Raw genomic sequence first — 12,495 nt, forward strand, 5'->3', positions numbered from 1 at the left:
CCTCCCTCCTCCCTCCCTCCCTCCCTCCCTCCCTCCCTTCCTCCCTCCCTTCCTTCCTTCCTTTCTTCCTATCTTTTGTCTTTTCTTCCTTTCTTTATTCCTTCACCATATGTTAGGAGCTCTGTTTCCTCATAACATTTGACCTAACTCCACAAAGGAATGACCTTTTTAAATCACAATAATTGTCTGAGCTTCTGAGAATTTAACGCCTGGTCTACAAATCTGTCTGCCTTCCCTGAGGAATGGGTGAACAAAGATAAGAACTGACTTGCAAAAGATGAAACCTAAAGTTAGAAAAGGCCTAAGAGATGTGAAACAGAGGTGGGAAGGTATGTACTTTTCAAGCACCAACATTCTTCAACAGAAATTTTATTTCTGGTCATCCTCACATATGTGATTGGCTTGCAAATTATTATGTTGTCTGTATTCCACACAAACTTTGGACAAGAAAAAAAAGGCATCTCTCTGATGTTTGTGACATAAGGCAGCATTGTATGTAGGATTTTTTGAATGATAGATTTCAAATAAATTCATTAAAAAAGAAAGGACATTTGAGATGAAATTCTCTTTAATTCCTTCAAATCTTATTATTTTTAGTTATTTTATTTTCCTTTATACCTTTTTGAATCTGGGCAATGATGCTTTTTTCCCTCATTAGACCTCAGACAGTAGAGTATGGATGGTCTTTCTGTCTGAGTTGAGTTAACCTCCATATCTTTCCTCTGAGTTGAAGTTATACACTAATCCTGTATGAAGAATGGCTCTCCTAGACTCCATGTTGGAAGTGCAAGATTATTTGATTACACAAACTACTGTTTTTTGTTTTTTGTTTTTTGTTTTTAACTGAAGGTGAAACAGGGCTGCAAATGACCTGGGGTTATCTGGGAGAACAGAAGAGAAAGAAAGAATAGGAATGTAGGAAAATGCACTTAGCTTCAGGATTTCATGATAAATCCTGATAAATCATGCAATGTTTGAATGTCAATTTTTGTAGCCAGCTTTCATCACATGGTCATGAATATTCATATGTAGCGGGGAGTGAAGGAGGGGGCTCAAACACCACCGCCCTGCCCTACTCATATTCAATCCTCCTTCCTTCAGACCTGGGCAGCCAACCCAGTCACAATGAGCCCCACTGTCCGCCAGGGTGCTTGCTTGCTGAGCTCTCCAGCCCCGCCCCATGTAGTGTCAAAGCAGACCTGTCAGCTGCAGTGGTAGAGCCCAGCCCCCAAAGCCTGCTGCATTCACAGCCTTGTAGCACCACCACCCTGTAAGGGCTGCAGCAGCAGCAATTCTAGACTCCAAGGGAAGAAGTCGCACATCAGCGCACAGGGACAACTGGAGCAGCTACACATTAGCTTGTAAGCTGCAAATGCCATCATATGGATATCTACAGAAACGGAAAGGATGGAAGACAAATAGGCAGTCTCCCTGTACTTCCTAAGCAGCTTTGGCAAACAGAAGACACCACCCCACACTCAGTTCTACCTTCATAGGTCAGTCCCTGTCTCTGCCTCCTAGAGCAGGGAACCACAGACCCACCAAGCCAAACCTCTGTGGAGTGCTGTCAGCAAACAGTTCTGAAGGCGGGAGACAAACCAGCACCCCTCAGTTGAAAATTTCAGATGTTCTCCACTATTGAATTAAACATTGACGAGACTGCTTTAGAAGTAGGTTTATGTTGTTAATTCAAGCTCCCTCAAGAAGAAAGTGAAATTGTGTGCAGGGAACAGGCAACGGTGGGGGTAGAAGACTGAATGAACAAGGTACAAGGATAAGGAGCTTTGGAAGTTAACTAAATTTGTTCTGCCTCCTCAAGTGAAGGGAATCTCCATTTTCACATATCAGATCCAGTATGTTAATTAGGCATTCGCAAGTCCAACCTGTTTTTAAATCAAGCACTAGATGGAATTTTCAAAATACCTATTGTACACAAACAGCAAACACTGGGAAACAAGCCTCTGTCCACCTCTGAAATAAAGCAGGTGGGGCCAGGGCTGATGTTGTCACTGGGGCTGGGGCTGGGGCTGAGGCTGGGGCTGGGGCTGGGGCTGGGTGGTGGCTATTGGTTTTTGGCCTCGTTCTCCTAGACATAAAAACGACCTCTTTCATGTATCTATTCTGCTACATCTATTCAATGCCTGGCAGTTAAACACCTAATCTCAACACACACACACACACACACACACACACACACACACACACACACACTGAATTCCTTTTCATCCTAAGCAAGTCCCAAGAAAACTCCATTTCACATCAAAGTCTCTAGATGCTAAATTCACAACTACTAAAAGGAGAAGGGAAGATTCTGCACAACCAGGGAAGGAAAACAACCTAGTACAGGAGGTAAAAGCGTCCCAGGGAGGAAAATAAAATTCTTTGATAGATGTGGGGGCGGGGAAACAAACACCGGATCTCACTTCAGTATCTGGAGGGTTGGCTACCAAATGGTCCGCAGCAATCATAGCCTGAAGGAAACATGAACCGTTCATCTCTGGCACCTTCAGACAGGTTCAACAAGCCTAGTCTTTTTAAAAACTATCCTCAGGCTTGATGTATTCATAGATAGATAGATAGATAGATAGATAGATAGATAGATAGATAGATAGATAGATAGACAGATTTCACTACCACAATAAGTGTCCAGATAGAGACTTACATTTTATATACCAGAAACTGCATACTCCCCCACTGAGCAAGCGCCCTTGGATACCCAGCCTTTTCTAATGATTTTCAAAACATTAATAAGTAAAGTAGCCTGCAATGCAGATAAGATGCTAGAAACCAGACCTTAAGGAAAGTGGGTGAGGCAAGTAGTCCTTCATTGTTACCTGGTGCCTCTAGGGGGAAAGACGGTCATAGGAAGACTTTCTACCGGCAGGTAAGATCCAGGCAAGGTGGCTCCAGGTGGCTTTCACAGTCGTAATGGGGTCTCTCTCATCACTTCGCTGCCCTTTGCCATAGCTCAGCACCCGCATCCTAGGGAGTCAGAGAGGTGGCTCCTTCCCCTGCCGTCGCTTCTTGCAGGTCGCGCTGGGTGGGGAATCAGCGCAAATCGCCCCATGAAACCAGTGGCTCTGCGCCCGGGGAGCGGGCAGAAGCAGGGCGGCCGCGCACACACAGACACGCTCACACACACTCACACATTCTCAGCCGGGCGCGCGCACTCACACTTGCACAAGCACTCCCAGAACCGCACCGGGAAGGAGAAACAGTACTGGTCCTTCTCAAGATCCGGTCCGGAAGCCCACCAGCACACCGGCCAAGAGAGCAGTCGCTTTCTCACATAGCCCTTCGATTACGTTTCCTTCAAGTTCTCCTGCAGCCAAATCCTTGGAATTCAAAAGCTGGTGACATTTCGCTGGGGAGTAAGGGAGTCCTGGAAGGGCTATGGAAGCATCAGAGATTCGTTAAGCAGTTTGAAAAGCAATCCTCATTACCTTGTTTGTACAGTAAATCAGCTCGGAGTGTTGAAGTTTGGGCTTCAAATGTTGTGGACAGACACATTCAAATTCTTCGGACCAAAAACAGGAAAGTCAAGATGCAGGGAAATAATCCAGCTGCAAGTCTCTCTTGACCTTGCGATGTACCTGGAAGCCGGTTAGTTAATACAGCCACTTTTCAAGCCTCTGGATTAAGTGATCCACACACCTGGGTTCACAGCCCATCAGCCTCCCGGAATCCAGCCAGGAAAACGGGTCTGGTTGTCCTCCACGCTCTGCGAGAACCTGGGCACGGAGGGGCATCTCTGAGTTAACACGTTTGCTTCTGGGCAGTTGGATAAAAGACTGTCAAATGCATCCGATAAGCGCGCGCACATACACAGGCGCACAAACACACGCATACACACACGCAGCTAGCTGGAAAGAGGCTTACAAAACACTAGAGAAACACCAAGATGACTTGAAAACCTCCAGATTCGTGCCGGAAAACTGAAGGGCCAGCCGGGAGATTCCAAAAGTCTTCTCAGGTCTTTCAATATTCATATTTCTATGCTTCCCCCTTTCTCTTTCTCCCTTCCAGAATGTTTCACGGATCTGCCCCACCCCCGTCGAGTTGAGCCTTTTTTTTTTCTAAGATAACCGACCACACAACATAAATTATATGGGTGCGTTGGGCTCACAGCTTCACAAAGTCCGGCATCCTAAGGACCAGCTAGATGAGAAGCCACTCACATCTCACATCTTCAAGGGAAGAAGAAAAGCAGGCAGGCGAACACACACACACACACACACACACACACACACACACACACACACACACACACGGTTCCAGTTCTAGCCGCTCTGCACAGGCTCACCGCCTCCCTGCGCTGCTGCACACAGCGCGGTGGGCGCCCCTCCCGCTGGCTGAGGCCCTGGGACAAGTCCTCAGCTCAGGCTCGAGGCGGGAAGCTGCAGTCGGTGCTGGCAGCCACCGCCCGGGCTGGCCTGGGAGAGTCGTTCCCCAGCGCGGTGCGTGCAGGCAACGCCGGCCCAGAGGAGCTGCGCTCCGCGCTGCAGCATCGAGGCGGCGGCGGCGGCGGCGGCGGCGGCGACGGCGGCGGGCGCGCGGCCGAGATCAGGTCCCTAGCTGCAGTGACGAGAACGGCCGCACCTCCCAGAACCCTAGAAACAGGAGACACCCCAAGCTGTAGCAGCTGTGCTCTCGGCCTTTGAGACTTCGGGCTGGATGTGTTCAGAGAACCGATTTACCGTTGGCTCAAGGAGAGGGCTATCACTGTGCCTTCAAATCCCTAAGAAGAGGAGGCGCGGGGGCGTTGCAGGAAGGGGGAGGGGAAGCGGTGGAAAACCCGAAGGGAGAAGGCGAACTTCAGGGGTTTCCCTCTGTTGGAAATGGACTGCCAGATCTAGTCGCCCACTGACCAGTGATTAAGGGAATAATAAGTTAAATTAAAAAAAAAAATAAAAGGTGCCACCCCGTCAGACTGTGGCTTCTAATGGCAGTGTGAAAACTGATTAGCTCCAACCTGGCGGAAAAAAGAAACCCAGACTGAGAGCTGCTTCTGGCTGAAACTCCCAGTTACTGGAGCCTGGCTTCCAGTGCTCCCTAGTCTCTGTCTCTGTCTGTCTCTGTCTCTGTCTTTCTGTCTCTGTCTCTCTCTGTCTCTCTCTGTCTCTCTCTGTCTCTGTCTCTGTCTCTCTCTCTCTCTCTCAGTGTGTGTGAGTGTGTGTGTGTGAGTGTTGGGGTGGGAGTGTAATTTGTTTATGAATCAGATGAAAGCGGATTCCAAAATGAACATTCACTTTTGGGCATCTGCGCGGTAGGTACCCGGCATAAAGTGATGGACCTAACCCCATTTTAGTGTACAGACTAGTTGGCAGAAAGGCCTGGCCACCGAGGTCACCTGCACTGGGGAAGGATGTGGAGCCAGAGAGAAGTGTGGTACAGAGAGAAGCAGAAAAGCCTCTTGGAGAGACATTGAGCAGGGCCCTCCCTGGCTTTACTCTCGGAATTCTGCCAAGATTCCCAGATTCTCAGTAAATCCCCAGACTCAGACCCCAGCAAATCTCACAGAAACCCCGAAGACAGTCATTAAAGAAAAGGGTTCCTTCCAGGATAGAGTTGATTAGCACTTGATATTTGGTTTCTGTGCCTCCCTCTAAGTTCAGACACCAAGCTGAACCAACCCTGAATGGAAGAGGTGGGGAGGGGCATACTGGCTACCAAGGAGCACTTCCTTGTCTACTTGGTAAAGACTTGCACCACATACTGTTGTCCCTCCCAGTATAGGATGCTCTGGAATTTTGCTTCCAGTAGAACCCGATGGACGCTTTATGGTTGCCTTGCGGATTCACACGGGCGTTCACATTCAAGCACACCCACGGGCCCTTTCCCAGAGCGCGCACGAGCACCCACGCGTAGTCAAGACCCACACAGCTGCTTCTTGAGAGTTGAACTCAGCCTGGAGTACTTTAAGTGGTAAGGGCTCCAGATTTCGCTTCTCTTCTCTGGCTCTCCTCTTTCCTCCAGGTTCCATCCAGGCTTAAGCCTGGGTCGTCCGTCCCTGGCTTTAGCAGTCTGAGCTACTTGCTGGTAACTTGATTTTGGAGGAGCTTGGCTGGGGCTGCAAACTCCCGCCGCGCAGTCTCTGTGCATTTCCACCACACCGGATGGAGCTCCCGGTTCCAGTGCAGTCTCCAGCGGTAGATTGCAGAGCTGAAAGCCAGTTCGAGCTTCCGAGCATCTATCTCTCTTAACAGCCAGGTGCTGACCAATAAGATTCCATACGAATCTGCAAAAGGACTCTGGAAAACAAATACTTCAGCGGCGGACACCATGAAGTCCTGGAGAGTCGTCACTAAAATCGTGAGTGTTTCCCCTGTGGGTTTCTAGACACAGAAGTGGATAACCGAGTATTCCAAGAAATCCCAATGAAGAGCTTTCACCTCAAGGAGGAGGCCACTGATGAAGGCACAGGGGAAAGTACTGCTTTTTGGCTTCTCTTTAAACTTTGCAGCTTTGTGGACTTCAGGGCAGGTGGTGAATTAGCCCGAGCGTGGACTCCAGGAAGATCCAAATGAGCACTTCTAAGTACTTTAGGATGTGTGTGTGTGTGTGGGGGGGGGGGACTTCTTTTGCCTTTAGGACTGTCCCACTTGCTGTCCTTCTTAGCTGAAAGAACTAAAATTCTCCAAAATAAGTATTTACAGTTCACCAGAGTGAGCAAAGTATATATCCAAATATTGATTCAGAATCCAAAATACCTTTGCCTATCTGGATTGAATAACTGTCTTTGTTTCCCTCTTTCGTTTGCATTTTATACTGGGACAAAGAAGAGGATTCATCTCACGGCCAACTGGGTCAATTGAAGATGCTAACAGTTGGGACTGAGACAAAATTCAAATTTCACTTTGGGATGCCTTTTATTAAAATTGTTTAGTGGTGAGAAAGATGGCACCACCTTTTGGTCGAAGTGGAGGCATGAGACCCAGTTTCTCAGTGTTCTTCCAAGGTCCCACACTTCCCAGGCAGAAAAGCCCTTCAACTTCAGGCTCCTGTTCACTGAGCTTTGTGGAAGGTGTTTGTGCCCACCACACCCCCCCACCCCACCCCCATACCCCCCTAGAAAACTCTCTGCTAAGGCAAGACTCTATATTCAGATTGTGTGTTGTTCATGTCCTTTGTAAGCTAATGGGAGATTAGAAAAAATTGGAGGAGAAAGGGAGTTATTTTCCATGATTGTTTTTATAGAAAGTTGAAGAAAAGCCCATAGTGGTTTTCATAAGTGCCAGAGCTAACAGAAAATATCTTTTTATTATTTTATACCAAAACATACAGGGGCAGGAGGGAGAGAGGAGGGGGTGAAAGGAGAGAGAGAAAGAGAAAGAGAGAGAGAGAGAGAGTGAGAGAGAGAGAGAGTAATTTCTGGAAACTGTTTAAGTTTTTTATTTACTTATCCAATGGCTAATTCTGATACTGTTACTTTTTTAATAGTTCATACACTTAGGATAGGATTCTTTTGTCCAACATTTAAATAGAAAACCCTATCCTCAATAATTTGGATTAAATTTGGCTTATTTCCTCAACAGGGAATCATTTTGATTATCTTAATTGGTCTCAAATTAAACTTAAGCCAAATCATTTTTAAAAATAATTTTCAACTGTCTGTCTCCTTCACATGATTTTTCTAAGAAATGATAGCCATAAATGTTAAAATTCTCATTGTCACAGAAGTGAAAAGAAAGGCGAAGTATTTCCTAAATTTCAGGCAATAAGTGGAAATGTGAATGTTTTACAGTCAAAATGATACATAAAACATATTCCTGAATTCTGCATGTGTTATTATTTTTCACTGGCTTGCTCTAATATATGGAGAAAATATAATCTACTCCTTTAAAATTGATATTAGTTACAGAGTTCATGAATCTTCTGTTAATAGATGCATGTAGTAAGTCACTATATTACTTCATTCTTCCTAGTACCTTCTAAGAAGCATATTTCAATTGGAAACATCCCCATGTTTTTTTGTTTTTGTTTTTGTTTGTTTTTTTGTTTTTTTGCATCATGATTGAGTTAGTGGTTTTTGGTTCTTTTATTAATTATTGGCTCTGTGACCTTAAAACTTGTAGATGATATGAAAAAAACAAGGAGAGATAAAGTTCTGATTTGAACATTAATGAATAATTTAATGCAAATCAAATAAATTCCAAGCACTGAAGATTAGATTAACAGCTAATATATCTGTGACCTTCCTAGAGCTGCAATATTGAATTTGCTTCAGAGCTTATTTCTGACATTTCTAAGCATGAAGCTCATCCTTCTCATCCTTGTTTTTGTTTATAGTCTGGCAAACAACTCCTTAGTTACTATAGTTACACTGTATCATTCCATTGAAGAATATCCCTCATTCTAAGAAAGAAATGATAGTATTTTGATTTCTCTCTATGATCAAAGCTACTTTGTCAAACTAGATGAAACTAATTATGATTGTTATGTCAAGCTTTACTAAAATGTGACTGAGCTGACACAATTTATACATTTTGAGAGTAGAAAGGCAACTTGTCCCCTAAAAAGTAAAGATTCTAGGTAAATGTACACAGGAGTTCAGACGACTTCAGCTATGCTTTGCTGGTTGAACTTAGTATACAGTACTTGTAGACTTTTTCATATTTTACAATGTTTTGGAAAGTGTTAAACCCTAGTTTTTATTCATTAAGTATTATTCTTAAATATTTTCTTAAGTATTCATTATGTATATTTATACATATATGTATATATATTCACAAATATGTATAATCTTAAGACAGTTTGACAACTTACATTTAATCTCTAAGCTATACTCTAAAATCAGGTTAGTTAGGAAATAGCTATTCTAAAAACAAGTCTGAATTATTATGATGATGTATGCATATAACTGGATACAGTGAATCCTAATAGATGGAAGTAATAAGGCTTTTTGAAAGGCTTTAATATATGTCTATTAACAACCCTGTGGTGAAGTATGTAGCAAAGGCTTTATTTTACAGATGTAGTTGATTTTTTCCTGTAAATTCTTAACAATATTCTGCCTTCAATTTCACGCAGGTATGATGGCACTTTCTTGTTTGAGACCATAGAGTTAGATTTTTCTGAAATACCAGCCCCAAAGAGACTTAAATTGAAAATGTATGTCAATGTATTTAATTAAAATGCATTTATATTAAGGCAAGTGATGTCTGAGACATATTATGAGAATGAAAGCATATAGTCTCTTCCAAACCCATATGCACATGTACATCTAAGGTACAAACTGAATGTCTCCCCAAATTGTTCTCCACCTTTTTTTTAGCCATGGTCTCTCCATCAACTTTGAAATAACTCTTTACATTAGACTGGACAGGCCAGCAAGCCCTCAGCATTCACCTGTCTTCCTGTACTCCAAAGCGAAGCACTGGCATTTTGCTTTGGGCTAGGAATAAAAATTCAGGTCCTCACCTGTGTCCTGAAAGCACTTTTAAGCCCTGAACCATCTTCCCAGCTACCAGAACAATTTTTGACATCAACTTTTATAGCATGGCCTGGGAATTCCACCCCCCCCCCAATCTCTTAAGTAATTTTTTTCCTGATTATTGAATTTTGGTAGGAAAGACTGATTTATTCTACATTTTCTACTATTTATATTTTTTAAACAACCTTCCTTTTTTTCTTAATTAGTTTGGTTACCATACTTTAAAGTTCCTTTGACTCCATTGCTCTGATCTTCTTTGGCTCAAGAATAAAAGGGAAATATTTTTTATAGGCATTGAATTGTGTCTTTACACAATGATGTTAAATTCTCTGCTAGTAGACCAGGAATTGCATGAATCACCTTGCTTAATGTACTATGCCTGGAAGAGAGGAACTGACCATAGATCTCAGCCTTTATTTCTCTCAGAGTGCTTAACCAACAGCCAAATTAATTCATTATAATATTGATTTTATTTCTTTACTAGGAATTATAAAATCTAGATGTGTCTTTCCTGATCTCTTGTGAAATGTCTGCAAGTCCTGTGCAATATCCAACTCCTACTTTAGTGTTGCTTTTAGGATATTCTCTCTTACTTCCTTAGAAGGCAACATTGGAATATCTAAACAGTGTCTTCTCCAACTTAGCACAGCATTGGATATCATTTGTCTGTTTCTTGAATACTTAAAGGTCTTGTGCTTCAGACTGAAATTCAAATGCTGAGCTGAGAGATGGCTCAGCAGTTAAGAGCACTTACCCAGGTCTAGGATTTGGTACTGAGAACTGTGAAAAGATGCTCATATCTATCTAGAATCAGCTCTAGCAGGGATCCAAAACCTTTTAGTCTCCTCTGGTGTCTCAGGACACCAAATGCATGTGAAGGTAGATGTCTATACACATTTACAAATAAATAAATAAATAAATAAATAAATAAATAAATCTTGGAAAAAGGCTACGTTTAAAGTTTGTTGAGACCTATTATTTTCTGCTTTGTAAACTAGCTATCAGAAGCAATCTCTTAGAAGTCATGTAATAAATCAGTTTCATTAAAGTATATTAGAAAGAAATCATTTCCCAATTTGTTGGTTGCCGATTTGTCCTTTTGATGGTGTCCTTTGCCTTACAGAAACTTTGTAATTTTATGAGGTCCCATTTGTCAGTTCTTGATCTTAGAGCATAAGGTGTTCCGTTCAGGAATTTTCCCCTGTACTGATGACCTCAAGGGTCTTCCCCAGTTTCCTTTCCATTAGTTTCAGTGTGTCTGGCTTTACATGGAGGTCCTTGATCCACTTGGAATTGAGCTTAAGACAAGGAGATAAGAATGGATAAATTCACAGTCTTCTGCATGCTGACATCCATTTGAACCAGCACCATTTGTTGAAAGGCTATCTTTTCCACTGGATGTTTTTAGCTCCTTTGTCGAAGATCAAGTGGCCATAGGTGTGTGGGTTCATTTCTGGGTCTTCAATCCTATTCCATTGATCTGCATGCCTGTCACTGTACCAATACCATGCAGTTTTTAACACTATTGCTCTGTAGTATTTCTTGAGGTCTGGGACACTAATTCCCCCAGAATTTCTTTTGTTGTTGAGAATAGTTTTAGCTATCCTATGTTTTTTGTTATTCCAGATGAATTTGAGAATTGATCTTTCTAATTCTATGAAGAACTGAGTTGGGATTTTGATTGGTATTGCGTTGAATCTGTAATTGCTTTTGGCAAGATGACCATTTTAACTATATTAATCCTGCCAATTCACAAGCATGGCAGAATTTTCCATTTTCTGAGGTCTTCTTCCATTTCCTTCTTCAGAGACTTGAAGTTCTTGTCATACAGATCTTTCACTTGTTTGGTCATAGTCACACCATGGTACTTTATATTGTTTGTGGCTATTGTGAAGGGTGTCATTTCCCTAATTTCTTTCTCAGCCTGCTTATCCTTTGAGTATAGGAAGGCTACTGATTTGCTTGAGTTGATTTTATAACCTGCCGCTTTGTTGAAGTTGTTTATCAGCTGTAGGAGTTCTCTGGTGGAGTTTTTTGGGTCACTTAAGTATACTGTCATATCATCTGCAAATCTGACAGAGAGCTAATATCTAATACACGCAAAGAACTCAAAAAGTTAGACCCCAGAAAACCAAATAACCCTATTAAATATGGGGTACAGAAGTAAACAAAAAATTTTCACTTGGAGAACTTTGGATGGCTATGAAGCATCTTAAAAAATTTTCAACATCGTTAGTCATTAGGGAAATGTAAATCAAAACAACCCTGAAATTTTACCTCACATAAGTCAGAATGGCTAAGATTCAAACCTCGGGAGACAGCAGGTGTTGGCAAGGATGTGGAGAAAGAGGAACACTCCTCAACTGCTGGTGGGGTTGCAAATTGGTACAACCACTCTGGAAATCAATCTGGAGGTTTCTCAGGAAACTGGGCACATCACTTCCAGAAGACCCTGCTATACCACTCCCGGGCATTTACACAGAGGATTCCCCAGCATGTAATGAGGATATGTGCTCCACTATGTTCATAGCAGCCCTATTTATAATAGCCAGAAGCTGGAAAGAACCCAGATGTCTCTCAATGGAGGAATGGATACAAAAAATGTGGTATATATATATATACAATGGAGTACTATTCAGCCATTAGAAACAATGAATTCATGAAATTCTTAGACAAATGGATGGAGCTGGAGGACATCATACTAAGTGAGGTAACACAGTCTCAAAAGATCAGTCATGGTTTGCACTCACTGATAAGCAGATATTAGCCTAGAAACTTGGAATACCCAAGACATAATCCATATATCAAATGATGTCCAAGAAGAACGGAGGAGTGGCCCCTGGTTCTGGAAAGGCTCAGTGTAGCAGTATAGGGCAAAACCAGAACAGGGAAGTGGGAAGGGGTAGATGGGAGAACAGGGGGAGGGAAGAGGGCTTATGGGACTTTCGGGGAGTGGGGAGCCAGAACAGGGGAAATCATTTGAAATGTAAATAAAAAAATATATCGAATAAAAAAAAAGAAAGAAATCAGTTTCATAATGTGATTTTTTATTAGGTCATAGA

The sequence above is a fragment of the Apodemus sylvaticus genome, chromosome 6 (assembly GCF_947179515.1).
Source record: "Apodemus sylvaticus chromosome 6, mApoSyl1.1, whole genome shotgun sequence".
Classification (NCBI taxonomy): domain Eukaryota; kingdom Metazoa; phylum Chordata; class Mammalia; order Rodentia; family Muridae; genus Apodemus; species Apodemus sylvaticus.